General features: G+C 43.4%; 1 long non-coding RNA gene across 1 annotated transcript; it reads right to left on the reverse strand.

The window, feature by feature from the left end:
- Window positions 1-9,891: 9,891 nt before the first annotated feature.
- LOC146499263 (uncharacterized) lies at window positions 9,892-12,143 on the reverse strand. Its single transcript, XR_014870320.1, has 3 exons — window positions 11,449-12,143; window positions 10,942-11,370; window positions 9,892-10,748 (listed from the first exon to the last, which is right to left on the reverse strand). It is a non-coding gene; the product is annotated as an uncharacterized LOC146499263 (long non-coding RNA).
- Window positions 12,144-12,651: the final 508 nt, after the last annotated feature.

The raw sequence follows: 12,651 nt of genomic DNA on the forward strand, positions 1-12,651 counted from the left end.
GACAGAGAATGTAAGGGGAAGGAACACACAAAGAGCTGCCCTGTAGCCAAGCCCTTGTGTGTACAGGACAGCCTCCCCAGACATGCACTAATAGAAAAAACTAAACTTTAAACTGGAGCTTGAAAACTGGAAACAAAACAGAAAAAAGGCTGATTATAAAACTGCAGTGAGCATAAAGCAAAAGATTAAAGTTCTGTTATTTGGTTTTAATCAGCAGCCCCAAGCTTAGCCCATCGCCTCTCTCATTTGTGGTGCACCTGTAAGGACAACATGCTGAAAGGTTGCCAGTGATTTTTGTTTTTACAGTGACATAAAAAATCAACTTAATTAACTTCTCGTTTGAATAAAAGTTAAATAGCTAAAAGATTAATTTACCAGGATACACACAATTGAAAATGCAAAGAGAAAAACTGTCTGCAGCGAAAAGTGAATATCCTGATTACATTTTACTGGTCTGTGCAAACTCAAGTTCTACCCAGATCATTTAACATGACGATGTTTGGAGACACCCTGGCAGATATGAACAGGAATTTTATCAAAATATAACACTACTGATAAGCACAGCAATGTTCCTGCAGAGGAAGTGAATCTGCTTGGGCAATTTAGTTTTAAGAACACAGCAGTTTTCTTAAATATATGGTAAGTGTTGTTTCTCGCAAATATATGAAAGAAATATTGCATTTCTTGGTTGACTATGCTCAGCAGATGTTTGAAAATAGTGAATGAATCTTTTTGTTTCTTTGTTTGTTTGTTTGTTTGTTATCCTTTTCCTTCCAATAAAGTTTATTAGATTTGGTTAAAAAAAATAGTAAAAGTTGAAAACAGTTGTGGTGATAATTAAGGAAATCATATGGAAACCAGAAAACCAGATGTTATGAGATCCAATCTCAATATCAACAGATGTAGTCTGAAATAACTGAGATTTTTGTTACCTTTTGTCAAACAAAAATATTGAGTAGTACACAGAAAGTCTTAGTCATGGCATCTACTTGCTACATTTACAGAAACAGGTGTTGGCTTGTAGTCTGAAAACTGATAGAGATGTGCCTTATACCTCTGATTCTGCTTTCAGAAACACGTGGTTTCAAAAACAAGTATATGATTAAAAAAAAAAACATGTTCTCAGGAAACACTGGCATGGACTTAGTGGCTTTTAGCCTCATGACATGCACCACATACTAGAGATGGCACGATACCACTTTTTTATGTCCGATACCGATATCATAAATTTGGATATCTGCCGATACCGATATGAATCCGATATAGTGTGTTTTTAATCAATAAAACGTTTTTTTAATATCTTGCTGCATTTTGTATAAGTTTATACTCAAGTTTAAATAAATAACAACACTAAAGCTATTCTGTTATACCTGTATGTAAAAAATACACTGCGCCCAAAATATTTCATAGTTCAGCAACACTGATCAATCTAATAAACGTAAACCTGCTCCATCCTCCCTATTCTGGTATTTTAAAGAGTACTTAGCAGAAATATCAAGCAACCTAACTAATAAGGTTGCAAACTCCCAGCAAAAAAAAAAATAGGGAACCACCCCCCACCCTCCAGCTCATGATGCTTAATCGATGTAATCAAATTTAATTTGATGCAGGGGAAAAAATGCACAGAAAGAAATTATTTTTCAAGAATAATTAAATAGATTCAACATCTTTCTTCAACAGAATTGCAGACTGCACAGATGGTATCTTCCCAAAGGAAAAAGTAGTATAGCTTACTAGGGTATATTAGACTTAACAGTTACTATATACAGTAATGGACTTCTATGTATTTTACATCAGATTAAAACTTTGGGTGTAAGAGTCAGATAATTATTTATTAAAAGCTAGACATTTTAAATGAGAACAAGAAAGAAAAGTATGTCTTTGTGCCCCCTTTTCCCTGTTCATGCCCTATCGGGCCCCCTGGCTAAACTTTGCTAGATCCGCCCCTGCACAGTTACCAGCCGTCAGCTACGTAGAAAACGATCCTGGTCTAGAAAGTAATATTAAATAAATTCTAACAACAGCTTATCAAGCTTAATAGTGCTGCTGTTGTTCAGCCGCTGGTTTCCTCTTTCTGGTGCAAAGTGGGCCAAAAACAAAGAAGACAGACAGACTCCCGACAGAAAAGCCGATCAGCTGATCATTAAGCAGTTTCACGATTGAAGTAGCAGCAGGAGAGAGAGAGAGAGAGGCAGTCGCTCCATATATCTGTTGTTAAGCTTAACATGGGAACACTTTACAAACATTCAGAGATGAACTTATACACTTGCTTTACTTCTCTCTGGGAAAACTTCCTCGGAGATTCAATTCAATTCAATTCAATTTTATTTATATAGCGCCAAATCACAACAAATGTCGCCTCAAGGCGCTTCATAGATACAGAGAAAAGCCCAACAATCATATGACCCCCTATGAGCAAGCACTTTGGCGACAGTGGGAAGGAAAAACTCCCTTTTAACAGGAAGAAACCTCCGGCAGAACCAGGCTCAGGGAGGGGCGGCCATCTGCTGCGACCGGTTGGGGTGAGAGAAGGAAGACAGGATAAAGACATGCTGTGGAAGAGAGACAGAGATTAATAACAGATACGATTCAATACAGAGAGGTCTGTTAATACATAGTGAGTGAGAAAGGTGACTGGAAAGGAAAAACTCAATGCATCATGGGAATCCCCCGGCAGCCTACATCTATTGCAGCATAACTAAGGGAGGATTCAGGGTCACCTGGTCCAGCCCTAACTATATGCTTTAGCAAAAAGGAAGGTTTTAAGCCTAATCTTAAAAGTAGAGATAGTGTCTGTCTCCTGAATCCAAACTGGAAGCTGGTTCCACAGAAGAGGGGCCTGAAAACTGAAGGCTCTCCCTCCCATTCTACTTTTAAATACTCTAGGAACAACAAGTAGGCCTGCAGAGCGAGAGCGAAGTGCTCTAATAGGGTGATATGGTACTACAAGGTCATTAAGATAAGATGGGGCCTGATTATTTAAGACCTTGTATGTGAGGAGCAGGATTTTGAATTCAATTCTGGATTTAACAGGAAGCCAATGAAGGGAAGCCAAAACAGGAGAAATATGCTCTCTCTTTCTAGTCCCTGTCAGTACTCTTGCTGCAGCATTTTGGATTAACTGAAGGCTTTTCAGTGAGTTTTTTGGACATCCTGATAATAATGAATTGCAGTAGTCTAGCCTGGAAGTAATAAATGCATGAACTAGTTTTTCAGCGTCACTCTGAGACAGGATATTTCTAATTTTAGAGATGTTGCGCAAATGGAAGAACGCAGTCTTACATATTTGTTTAATATGTGCGTTGAAGGACATATCCTGGTCAAAAATGACTCCAAGGTTCCTCACAGTGTTACTGGAGGCCAAGGTAATGCCATCCAGAGTAAGAATCTGGTTAGATACCATATTCCTAAGCTTTTCAGCGCCGAGTACAATGACCTCAGTTTTATCTGAGTTAAGAAGCAGAAAGTTAGTGGCCATCCAAGTCTTTATGTCTTTAAGACATTCCTGCAGTTTAACTAATTGGTGTGTGTTATCTGGCTTCATGGACAGATAGAGCTGGGTGTCATCTGCATAGCAGTGAAAATGTATGCTATGTCTTCAAATGATGCTGCCTAGGGGAAGCATGTATAATGTAAACAGAATTGGTCCTAGCACCGAACCCTGTGGAACTCCATAATTAACCTCAGTGTGTGAAGAGGACTCTCCATTTACATGCACAAATTGGAGTCTATTAGATAGATATGATACAAACCACTGCAGTGCAATACCTGTAATACCTACAGCATGTTCTAATCGCTCTAATAGAATATTATGGTCAACAGTATCGAATGCTGCACTAAGGTCAAGAAGGACAAGCACAGAGATGAGTCCACTGTCAGAGGCCATAAGAAGATCATTTGTAACCTTCAATAAAGCTGTTTCTGTGCTGTGATGAACTCTGAAACCTGACTGAAACTCTTCAAATAAACCATTCCTCTGCAGATGATCTGTTAGCTGTTTGACAACTACTCTTTCAAGGATTTTTGATATGAAAGGAAGGTTGGAGATTGGCCTATAATTAGCTAAGACTGCTGGGTCTAGAGATGGCTTTTTGAGTAAAGGTTTAACTGCAGCCACCTTGAAGGCCTGTGGTACATAGCCGATTATTAGAGATAGGTTGATCATATATAAGATCGAAGAATTAATCAATGGCAGGACTTCTTTGAGCAGTTTTGTAGGAATGGGGTCTAAAAGACACGTTGATGGTTTGGAGGAAGTAATTATTGAAGTTAACTCAGAAAGATCGATTGGAAAAAAAGAGTCTAACTTAACATCAATGGAACTAAGAGTAGATGTAGATAATATTACATCTGTGGGATGATTATTGGTAATTTTTTCTCTAATGATAAAAATTTTATTTGTGAAGAAGTTCATGAAGTCATCACTAGTTAACGTTAAAGGGATGGTTGGCTCAAAAGAGCTCTGACTTTTTGTCAGCCTGGCTACAGTGCTGAAGAGAAACCTGGGGTTGTTCTTATTTTCTTCAATCAGTGATGAGTAGTAAGCTGTTCTGGCTTTGCGGAGGGCTTTCTTATAAAGCAACAAACTATTTCTCCAGGCTAAATGATGATCCTCTAAATTTGTGACACGCCATTTCCTCTCCAGATTACGAGTCATCTGCTTTAGGGTACGTGTTTGAGAATTATACCACGGGGTCAGGTACTTCTGATTAGAGACCTTAGTTTTCACTGGAGCTACAGTATCCAGAGTCGTACGTAGTGAGGAGGTGAAATTATTAACAAGATAATCGACCTCTGTTGGGGTAGCGTTCAGATAGCTGCTCTGCTCTGTGTTGGTACAGGGCATTGACGATGATAACAGTGGCTGGATTATATTCTTAAACTTAGTTACAGCGCTTTCAGAAAGACATCTACTTTGATAAAGTCCACTCTCCACTGCTGCGTAATCAATTATTGTAAATGTAAATGTTATCAAGAAATGATCAGACAGGAGAGGGTTTTCAGGAAACACTGTTAAATGTTCAGTTTCTATGCCATATGTTAAAACAAGATCTAGAGTGTGATTAAAGTGGTGGGTGGGTTCTTTTACATTTTGAGAGAAACCAATTGAGTCTAACAACAGATTAAATGCCATGTTGAGGCTGTCATTTTTAGCATCTACATGGATGTTAAAATCACCCACAATAATTATTTTATCTGAGCTCAGAACTAAATTAGATATAAAGTCTGAGAAATCAGACAGAAACTCTGTGTAAGGCCCAGGTGGACGATAGATGATAACAAGTAAGACTGGTTTCTGAGTTTCACAGCTGGGGTGGACAATGTTAAGCATCAGGCTTTCAAATGAATTAAAAGTCTGTCTTGGTCTTTCATTAATTAATAGACTGGTGTGAAAAATAGCTGCCACACCGCCCCCTCGACCTGTGCTTCGAGATTTCTGGTAGTTAGAATGACTCGGGGGTGTTGATTCATTTAAACTAACATAATCATCCTGCTGCAACCAGGTTTCTGTAAGGCAGAGTAAATCAATTTGTTGATCAATTATTAAGTCATGTACTAACAGAGACTTGGAGGAGAGAGACCTAATATTTAATAATCCACATTTCACTGTTTTACTCTTTGGTTCAGATGTGGATACTGTATTGTTCTTTCTTTGTGATTGTTTAAGTTGTTTGTTGCTGGTTTTTAATTTGTTTTTTGTCTTTTTGGAAGCAGACACAGTCTCTATGGAGATGGGTTTTTGGGGGGGTAGCAGGAGGAGAGAAGCTGCAGAGAGGCGTGTAAGACTGCAACTCTGCTTCCTGGTCCCAACTCTGGATAGTCATGTTTTGAGGGGTTTAATAAATTTGTCGATATTTCTAGAAATGAGAGCTGCTCCATCCAAAGTGGGATGGATGCCATCTCTCCTAACAAGACCAGGTTTCCTCCAGAAGGTTTGCCAATTATCTATGAAGCCCACATCGTTTCTGGGACACCACTCAGACAGCCAGCAATTTAAGGAGAACATGCGGCTAAACATGTCACTCCTGGTCTGATTGGGGAGGGGACCAGAGAAAACTACAGAGTCCGACATTGTTTTGGCAAAGTTACACACCGATTCAATATTGATTTTAGTGACCTCCGATTGGCGTAACCGGGTGTCATTACTGCCGACGTGAATTATGATTTTATTGAATTTACGTTTACCCTTAGCCAGCAGTTTTAAATTTCCTTCAATGTCGCCTGCTCTGGCCCCTGGAAGACAATTGACTATGGTTGCCGGTGTCTCTAGCTTCACATGTCTGAGAACAGAATCACCAATTACCAGAGTTTGACCCCCGGCGGGTGTGTCACCGAGTGGGGAAAAACGGTTAGACACATGAACGGGTTGGTGGTGTACCTGGGGCTTCTGTTTAGGACTACGCTTCCTCCTCACCGTTACCCAGCCTTTCCCCAGCTGCTTGGGGTCTGCCGGGGAACAGCTAGCGGGGCCTACGCTATCTTCGGCTGCACCAGCTACAGGGGCCTGGCTAGCTAAGGGTGAGAGCAGGGTGCAAAGCCGAGTCTCCAGTTCACTAATCCTGGCCTCCAGAGCTGCAAATATGCTACATTTGTTACAGATATCATTACTGCTAAAGGAGGCCGAGGAGTAACTAAACATCTGACACAATGAGCAAGAAAGTGCAGAAGGGACAGGTGAAGTAGCCATGGTGCTAACGGGTCGGCTACGAGCTAAGCTAGCGAAACAGTACAGAGACAGTGAGTGAATACTATAAATTAGGTAGTGAGTACACAGAAAGTGTGCTTCGGATGAAGCACGTGAAGATTATACTGTGAAAAAAGAATGTATTTAAAAGTTGTTAATTAAACTGCTAAGCAAATAAGCTACTCAGAAACACCACTGTGTTTGAGCAGGAACAGGAAGCGATACTATACCACAGAGCGAGCGAACACCAAGTGTTCGCTCGCTCGTGCTCTGTAGAGATGAAATGCTGGTTTGGTAGCAAGGCTACAAATACACACAGTGGCTCTATCACGTGATGCACACTTCTGCTACGTGCTACAGTTATGAGCCGAGTTACTCCGTGTAGCAAGTTTTGTGAGGTGCTTTTTTGATATTTAATGGATCGGATTACATTTTTTATTTCTCGCCGATATCCGATCCAGTAATTTGGGTCAGTATCGGACCGATACCGATACGTAATATCGGATCGGTCCATCTCTACCACATACCCAGCCAATCATTAAACAAGGTTCGGTTGCATTTTAGCAAATAGTCCAGATTATTTCCATGTTGGTATACCAAAAGGGGAAAATATTGATGTATAAGGGTATATGTGAGCTTGCCCTTACCCCAAGCAGCAATGAATAAAGCATGATGCTCATTTTGCAAATCCTGCTGTCACGGTTTGCCAGGGCAAGCCGTGGGGAATGTTGGAGAAAGGACCCAAACGCTGGACTTAGTGCAATGAACAGTGCATTTATTTACAGTGGGGGTAAATATACACCACACAATAAGTGTCCCGAGTGCTCCCTCAACTCCTGTGTCGTGCCTTCTCCCAAGTGCTGGTATTCCGTGCTCTCTGCTCCTGTGCCTACGCACACCCTGTGCGTCCTGCAGTCCCGTGTTCCGCTCTCCTGAGGAAAAAACAACAGACGCAGCCGTTATGGCACCAGTCCAGCAGGCATACACTTAACAGTCCTTGAGACTAGTGATGGGTCGTTCGCGAACGAAATGGCTCTTAGAGCCGGGTCTTTAAAGTGAACGACGCGAGCCGGCTCCTTATTGGGAGTCGTGAGGGTTTTTTTTTTTTTTTCTCTCACCCTCTCTCTCGCCCTTTTTTCGCTAAACTCCGCACGCACGGCCTGTACTTTGCGCTGGGCAGAGGGGGGAGGGGCGTTAGTTACACCTGCAGTAGCACAGGAACAGAGCCAGAGAGAAAGAGAGCGAGGGACAACAACATCACATTAGAAAGGTATAGTAATCATCCACTATTTTCAGTTGCAGATGATAAAGGATTCAGAAATCATGCAGGCCCATATGACAGAGAATGTGCATCTTCTTTTTGTTTTAATATTTTAATCTATATTTAATTGTGTTGTGGTTTGCAGTGTTGTGTTGTTTCACGTTAAATTTGTTTAAAAGGAAAAAGCTAAAAATTTAAATAGTTAAAAGTTTAAAATGTAAATAGTTTTTTGTATTATATGATTTATTTATTACATGTTATTACACACATTTATGTGGAGTGAATAAATAAAGGATATTTATGGTGGCCCTTAGAGACAAAGCACGTACAAACTCCAAAACATGTACAAACTCCAAAATGCGTAAAAACTCAGAATCAAGTACAAAAGACAACAGAAGTGCTCCAGGATGCTAGGGCGCAGTGTTGAGCTTTTGTTACCTAGTGGCTACACAAGCCAGGAAGTATCAACAACCGGATTTGGTGTGTGGTAGTAACAGGTAAATGAACTTTTTTTTTTAAATTATTTCAATAAATATGAGTGCTTGTCTATAAATACACAAACAATACACACATGCTTTCAATTGTGTAATTTAAGTGATCTGGGTAGCTCTGTTTTGGGAGTACAGTTAACGCTAGAAATGTGTTTTGGAGTTTGTACGTGCTTTGTCTCTAGGGGCCATATATAAACATATATAAATAAAACCACTTTTTTTTTACATTAGTAATTCCTTTTCTGCATAATTTTATATTATTGTTAATGATTAAATAATTAAAGCAACAAAACAACCTGAAGAGCCGGTTCGGAGCCGAAAGAGCCGGCTCTTTCTAGTAAGCCGAGCTGAAAGAACCGGATCTCTAAAAAGAGCCGGAAATCCCATCACTACTTGAGACACTGACATGGAGTCTAACTCAACGAGCCTGATCAGAAGCAGGTGTGTGGGAACCTAGGCGTGACCAGCAGCTGGCAGGGCCACACCCATCAGGCCTGCAGGTGGCTGTCCTTCATCCTCCAGCCACACACACATACACACCAGCATGGAACACAAGAGCACAGTGCAGCAAACATACATCCAATAATAATAATAATAATAATAATAATAATAATAATAATGGTCCACACTGTTCACGGACCCCGAGTCCCCGGAACCGGGTCCGTGACAGTACCCCCCCTCTAAGGGTCGACTCCCGACGACCCTAAAACAAAAACACAAAAACCAAAAACCACAGTACAACCAACCCAGGGCGGGCGGTGGGGGGGATCCAGGACGGAGGGCCCCAAAACCTCCCAAACAGCCACCACAAAAAAAAAAAAATAAATTTAAAAAAAAAAACAAAAAAAAAAAAACCCACACTTCAGCAGTCCAAGCCCCCGGTCCAGTGGCAGCAAACAGTTCTGGCGGCCGACCCGCAGGACGGCAAAACAAGCGGGACCTGCTGTGGTTAGGCAGTGGCAGCAAAACAGTTCAGGTAGCCTACCTCTAACCCCTTGATGGAAAACGCAGCAGCTCCAGCGGGCGGCCATGGGTCCGGCAGCTGCAGCGAAATGGTTCTGGCGGCCTGCCCCGGGTCCGGTGGCGGCAACGGCGCTGCTCCTCCGGCAGCCTGCCACGGGTCTGGTGGTGGCAACGGCGCTGCTCCGACGGCGGCTTGCCCCGGGTCCGACGGCAACGGCGCTGCTCCGGTGAGCAACAGCGAGGTGTGGCACATGGCCTATGACGCGCTGGTCGCTGACGTGGACGCACTGGACGTGGATGGCGTGGAGGGCTCGCTAGACGTGGGTGGCGAGGATGGCGTGGAGGGCGCGCTAGACGTAGAGGTCCCTCCGGCTCGCTGACCTCCGGCTTCGGCTGAGCGGGTCCCTCCGGCTCGCCGAGGTCTTCCGCTGGCTGCGGCGCGGGCTCCTCCCGCTCGCCGGGCTCCTCAGCTAGCAGCGGCGCTGGCTCCTCCGGCTCGCCGGGCTCCTGCTCGGGCAGGGCAGGTCCGGGTGGCGACGTAGCAGCCGGTGAAAAAGATGGCAAAATGGTGGCTGCAAGCAGATGAGACGATGGCGGTGCTACAGCTGCAGATGGTGAAGCCGAGAGTGCTGCGATGGTTGCAGACTGATGGGACGCTGGTGGAGTGGGTGCAGCCGGTGAATAGACCTCCGACTGAGGATGTAGATGAGAGTCTGACTGGACTAAGGACTGAGTTATAGGTAGCTGGGCAGCAGAAAAAAACTCTAACACCAGGCTCTTTAGCAATGGACGCTCTAGCTGATCAGCAGTCACAAAAACATTTTTTAGATTTACACTTTCATAGTCCAATGACTCAGGGTCAACCGTCAGTTCATTTTTATCTTCTGGCCTATCAGAATCTTTAAGCTTATTTCCCATCGTGGGCCTTGTGTTACCATTCACTGACTGGGCGCGGTCCTTGGGTTCAGAAGAAACTGTCTCTACTCTTTGTTTTCTACAAGAAACCTTTTCACCGCCAACAGATTCTGTTTTACTCACTGCGGCTCTTTGTGCGGCTAGTCCAGAGTCAGCTGGTTCTTCCGAAACCACAGGAGTGAGGTGAGCTTCGGTTTGGCGAAGATGACGCCGGCGCCGTCTCTTTCGTGATGGCGGGGCAAAGGAATCTGTCCCCTGTTCATCTGTGACTGGATTAATTAAAATGACAGGGTCCGGTTTATTCACTGTGGTGACCAGCACTGCCGACACAGAGGCCATTGAAGGAGTGAGAGGACTTTGAGTAGGGCGCCGTCTTCCTTGCGGTGGAGGGTCCAATAGGTGAGCAGCAAGCGGCGGTGGGAAAACTCTCCGCCTATTAAGAAAAAAACCAGGCAGCAAGGGCTGCCAGGGAGGCAGCCGCATCATCCTTGCCCGGACAGCCCAAACCAAACAGTTCAAAGCTAGAGCTTGCCCTCAGCACAGTTACAATTTGAATTACATTTTGCAATGTCCGGAAAGCTAATAGAGAAGGTAGTGGAGGAGAGGTAATTGTCAAAAAAAACTACCTGTATGTGTCTTTTGTGTGGATCAACAGCCTGGATTACGCTTCGGCAGTAACCCCAGAGCTGTGTGAGCGATCCCTCCTCCATGGCGACTCCCGAGTCCGCTGGGTCCATGGTGGTTGGTGGGATTATTCTGTCACCTCCCTCCTGAACCTCTCCGAAAAGTCCGCTGGGTCCATCTGGCAGGATCGTTCTGTCACGGTTTGCCAGGGCAAGCTGTGGGGAATGTTGGAGAAAGGACCCAAACGCTGGACTTAGTGCAATGAACAGTGCATTTATTTACAGTGGGGGTAAATATACACCACACAATAAGTGTCCCGAGTGCTCCCTCAACTCCTGTGTCGTGCCTTCTCCCAAGTGCTGGTATTCCGTGCTCTCTGCTCCTGTGCCTACGCACACCCCGTGCATCCTGCAGTCCCGTGTTCCGCTCTCCTGAGGAAAAAACAACAGACGCAGCCGTTATGGCACCACTCCAGCAGGCATACACTTAACAGTCCTTGACACACTGACATGGAGTCTAACTCAACGATCCTGCGCTGGAGGAAGCTCCATCGCTCTGTTAAGTAGCTCCCCCGACGAGCCTGATCAGAAGCAGGTGTGTGGGAACCTAGGCGTGACCAGCAGCTGGCAGGGCCACACCCATCAGGCCTGCAGGTGGCTGTCCTTCATCCTCCAGCCACACACACACATACACACACACCAGCATGGAACACAAGAGCACAGTGCAGCAAACATACATCCAATAATAATAATAATAATAATAATAATAATGGTCCACACTGTTCACGGACCCCGAGTCCCCGGAACCGGGTCCGTGACACCTGCTCCCATTTACATTAAAACAAACACAAAAAGGCTATTGGTATGTGCTTATTTTAGAACTCACAAGAGATACCAGCTCTCCTTACGCTGCAAAAACAGAAAAAACCCATCCAAGAAATTGCTACAATATCAGGAGCAAAAAAAAAAGCAAAATCTACATTTGATACACCTTGAGAAAGAAAGAAAGCACTGGTGAACTCAGCAACCTGAAAACACCTGGACATCCATGGAAGACAGCAGTTTTGGATAATCGCAGAATCCTTTCCATGATAAACAGAAACCTCTTCACAACACTCTCCAGGAGGAAGATGTATCTATATCCAAGTCTACCATAAAAAAAAAGACTGGATGAAAGTAAATACAGAGGATTCACTGCAAGAGGCAAGTCATTCATAAGCCTCAAAGACAGAAAGGCTAGATTGGACTTTGCTAAAAAAAATATATATATATATTAAAAAAAAAATCCAAAAAAGCCAGCACAGTTCTGGAAAAACATTCTTTGGAAAGACAAAACGATGATCAACCTCTATTAGAATGATGGCAAGAAAGAAGTATGGAGAAGGTGGGGAATAGCCCATTATCCAAAGTGTACCACATCACTTATAAACCACAAATAAACTGCAACTGAAAGCTGCTGCAGTAAAGCCTGGCAGAGCATTAAAAAGGAGGAAACCCAGCATCTGGTGATGTCCATGAGTTCAGGACTTCATGCTGTCATTGTCAACAAAGGATGTTCAAGCAAGTGTTAGTAATGAGCATTTTAGTTTCAATTATTTAATTTATCCGATTACTTTTGAGCCCATTAAATGAAGGGATTGTGTTAATAATGACTTTAGTTCCTTACACTTTTATCCAGTCTTTTTGTTCAGCCCACTGAGTTAAAGCTGTAAG

This window comes from Neolamprologus multifasciatus, chromosome 17 (genome assembly GCF_963576455.1).
Source record: "Neolamprologus multifasciatus chromosome 17, fNeoMul1.2, whole genome shotgun sequence".
Lineage (NCBI taxonomy): Eukaryota > Metazoa > Chordata > Actinopteri > Cichliformes > Cichlidae > Neolamprologus > Neolamprologus multifasciatus.